The following is a 4,287-nucleotide window of genomic DNA, read 5'->3' as shown; positions in this document are numbered from 1 at the left end:
AAAAAGTTCGGATTACCTGGGTAGTTCGGATACTCGAATATTGGATGAGCACCACTGATATTTAGGTGTAATTATAATTATCTGTCATTGTTTTTTTATTTTTTATTTACTTTTTCATACTTAAACTATTTCATTCTTTGAGCTAGCTTAAAAATAAATGTACATCTTTATGGGCAGCACAGTGGCATAGTGGTTAGCACTCTCACCTTGCAGTGTTGGGTCCCCAGTTCGGATCCCCGTGTCTGGCATGGGTTTCCTCCTGCTACTTGGTTTTCCTCCCATGTCACAAAAACATACTGATAAGTTCATTGGCTTACCCCAAAATTGGTCTTAGACGATAAATACCTAGACATATGACTATGGTAGAGATTAGATTGTGAGCCCCTCTGATGGTCTGTTAAGTGACAAGACAATATATACTCTGCACAGCGCTGCTGAAGATGTTGGCACTATATAAATACTAAAGAATAATAATAGTACTGTGTTCTATAGACTGAGCAGTGGCAAATGGTTGTGTTTGCCAAAATGCATTACTGTCTATCTATCCAATCTGGGCATGACTCACTATGATCATTATTTTTTTCTCCATCTTTGCAATCTTGTAGAACATGTATTTTACCAATTACAAGACAGGGATGAAAAGTGTGGAAAAGATGTACCAAATATACCCTAGAGGAAAAAAATAAAATAAACAAATGTTTGGCAAATACAAATTTGCCAAAAAATATCCAAAAACTTACATTGTTGTGACCAAAAAGTGAAGATTGAATCATTATGTAATGATATCTTTCACAGTTATTAATAGGGTCCACTAGCAAGACACTCTCTGAAGAACTCATAATATTATTCAACCCATACAAATATGAGAAGAACATAAACATTGCATGCAGATAGTGATGTAAAGGGATGGAGGAATGAACAGGAAAAATTCCCAAACTCGATTCTTTGCAACAAATTTGGCAAATGTTTGTATAGTGAAACTTTTTTGCATTTCTTTTGAAGTCTATGGGGCAGATTTTCAAAGTTATTTGCAAAGCCCCCATACCTGATATCGACACCAAATTTTATATGTATATCAAGGTTAACCCAAGGAACATGTCAAAAAGTTTTGGAGAAATGTAAAAGTTCAAAAACTATAAGGTCTTTTTAAAAAAGACATGTTCCATTGGTTACCTTTGATTACACATACCAAATTTGGAGTTGATGTCATGTATTGGAGCTATGCAAAGAACCACAAAATTTGGCACCACAGACTTCAAATACAAAATTTGCAAAATGGTGAAACGTTTGTGGAAATTGTTGAAGGTTCACGAAAAAAAATTGTAAAACTGCTTTGGCAACTTTGCTCATCCCTTGTGTCCAGGATGGAACATGGTCTCTAGTGCTGCAACGTGACAGTGCTATCAACTACCCCACTGTACTGCAGTAAATATTGCAATAATTTAATAAAGTACCGCCTTGCACTCTAATCTTTGCTATGGTGTTCTCCATTATAACAAGATTTAAAAAATACAACACCCCTTTATAACAGTATTTTTTGTATTTTTATAATATGTGACCATATGCACAAGACTGGCAATAAATAAGGGGCAAATGAGAAATGGCAAACTCATTGGGAGGAAACAGGAGGATTACAAAGTAGCTGCTGAACTGGTTCTTCACTTTATTTAAAAAACGCTGTTTGTCTGTTGGTGTGGGCCCGTTTGTGAAGAGGGTGGAAGGTACAGTGGAAGGTGGTGTCTCATAGTGCATGATACTGGTGTGAATCCATTAGCCTCCTGGTGGTGGGAGCTGCACTGTGATGCATTGTTTTTCTTTGTTCTGTTTTGCTCTGAGGAGGCTCTTTAAAAAGTTTACTGCTGTGATCTGGAGATCTGAATCATCCGGAGGAACTGCTGTATAAAGATTGAGGTATTTAGACCTTATCACCATGGGACAAACTGTTTATAAAAGAGAAAGAGAGAGGAAAAACTTTCCTAAATAGACCCTAATGTTTCTGTAAGGTACTCTGCCACAGTATTAGAGGACACTCAAAGTTTTTTTTTTATAGGATACAGCTAGGCTATAGCTTCCTTAGTGTGTGTGTGTGTGTGTGTGTGTGTGTGTGTGTGTGTGTGTGTGTGTGTGTGTGTGTGTGTGTGTGTGTGTGTGTGTGTGTGTGTATCAGCAGCAATATATCAGAAACATGTTAATTAATAGTTTCCTGGTACAAAGAGCTTGCTGGGAATTCATTAGTTTATAGTGCTGCTGTACGAAGGAGTGAGTTCAAAAAAATTGCTTACCTTTCTTTCCACTCAGTATGGTGTTTACTGATCAATTTTATTGCTGAGTTATGTGTGCCAAACAGTTGTAAGACATCCTGCTTTAAGCAAACATTTCCTGGCAGAAGAAATAAAACATCTTTAACTACACATACTCATCTCAAGATTTCCTTATCCATCTTATGGTAGGAAGTTTGTGTGCGAAATTAGGAAGTCTAAACTATCTTTTTTGACGTACCAGGATTTCCCTACTTCCCGACCCTTAAATATGCCCATCCTGTGCTCTGTTTACAAGAAGGTCTCATGTTAGTTAAAAACAAAATCAATCACAATCAAATTTTATTTGGCCAAGTAAGTTTACAATGATAAGAAGTTTGACTTGGCACTCGCTTAACTAATACAACAGGCAATATAACAATCCGACAGTTTAGCCATGGATAATAGCACGTAAAACATTCAATTCTCATATGTACAGCTCCGTGACTCTGTGGTGTAATGCTTTCATGTTCTGGCAGTTGCAGCATTACTGTTAGTACTGGAAGCACTTGTGTGGTTTGTAAACTGAGCTACCGCCTGGGAGGAGAAACAGTGCCTGTTTTGTTTTAAAAGGCCAGCATTTAAATTCTTAAAAGTAGACACTTGAAAATCTTTTGTGCAGGGTGAGAGAAAACATTGGAAATCTAGATGGCTATCTTTTGCTCCTGCTGTAGTACAGGTCCTGCAGGTAGGGTGAGTTTCAACCAACTTTATGCTGAGCGAATGATATGCAGCAGTCTCACCTTCCTTGTGCTACGCATGAGCCAAACTAGACATTCACTGAATACTGTGGTAGGGGGTGATTGACACCCTAAAAATGAAGAACACAGAAACAAAGGGAGGCTAAATGGTGCAGTACGTTACAAGTTCAGTGGCAAATGTACAAAAAGGTTGTGCTACTACTACTCACAAAGGAAGGTTGCACAGGGGGCAACCAACCAAGGCAGCAGGGCCGGATTTGTAGTATTCTCCACCCAAGGCCCAATGTCACCAACCGCCCCCCCCCCCCCCCCAATAAAAATAACAAAATCTTTACCAACTACTCACTCCAAACGCAAACATTCTCCCACAATAAAACCAGTAATTTTCTGAATTAAATGTAATGCCCCCAGGGAGGCTGCACAAGTAAAGTTGGATCATTCCAATGACTTCCATTTTTTAAGGGGAAAACAAGTTATCTGTATGCTTTTAGAATGTGGGGGGAAACCAGAATGCCCAGAGGAAACCCACCCAGACAAGGGGAGAATGTACAAACCCCATGCAAATAGTGCCCTGGCTTGTATTTGAGCTATGAACCTGGTGCTGCAAGGTGAGAGTGGTAACCACTCAGTCACCATACTGCCCACATTAGAATGTCACTTCCACAGCTTCTCAGGGGCATTCTGTTTTACTGTGGGAGAACGTATTCTCCAAAAAGTGAATTAGGAATTAAAATGTTATGATTAACAAATAAGTGCTGCCATGGACAAGGGTGTCCATATTGGGCATGCACAAGTAAGCTCCCTGCATGCCCAGTAGGATGAAAGCACGTTTACCAAGCATGCATGGTCCATAATCTCGCATGTTCACTATGGAAAATGCTTGGGCAGGGTCGCACTTACATACCAACGAAGCTAATTCGTCCAGAGAGGGACAGTGTGCTGTAATGGTGGGGTGTAAAAAGATGCGGGAAATCTCAGTACTATCCAGTAGTATCCCACTAATGAGGTATCTATAAATAATGTATTTTTATTTGCTCCATGATTGCTTTGGGAGGGTGGTGGGAGAGGTGTGAGTGAGTGTGTGAGACAGTGAGAGAGAGTGTGTGTGAGAGAGAGAGTGAGAGAGTGTGTGTGAGAGAGAAAGAGAGAGTGAATGAGAGAGAGTGTGTGTGTGTGTTAGAGAGAGAGAGAGTGTGTGAGTGAGTGTGTGTGTAAGAGAGAGCGTGTGAGTGAGTGTGTGAGAGAGTGTGAGTGTGTGTAAGGGAGAGTGAGTGTGTGTGAGAGAGAGA

At 39.7% G+C, this 4,287-nt stretch overlaps 1 long non-coding RNA gene across 1 annotated transcript in view; it reads right to left on the bottom strand.

Annotated features, from left to right (window-relative positions):
* Positions 1 to 1,592: 1,592 nt before the first annotated feature.
* LOC137543918 (uncharacterized) overlaps positions 1,593 to 4,287 on the bottom strand; it is a 17,861-nt gene continuing 15,166 nt past the window's right edge. The window contains exons 2-3 of the long non-coding RNA XR_011025661.1: positions 2,283 to 2,379; positions 1,593 to 1,895 (exon numbers count right to left, since the gene is read on the bottom strand). This is a non-coding gene — a long non-coding RNA (uncharacterized lncRNA). The remainder of the gene's footprint in view (positions 1,896 to 2,282; positions 2,380 to 4,287) is intronic.

Source organism: Hyperolius riggenbachi, unplaced genomic scaffold (genome assembly GCF_040937935.1).
Source record: "Hyperolius riggenbachi isolate aHypRig1 unplaced genomic scaffold, aHypRig1.pri scaffold_436, whole genome shotgun sequence".
Lineage (NCBI taxonomy): Eukaryota > Metazoa > Chordata > Amphibia > Anura > Hyperoliidae > Hyperolius > Hyperolius riggenbachi.
The sequence above is the reverse complement of the archived record's forward strand: the minus strand, read 5'-3'. Positions and strand labels throughout refer to the sequence as shown.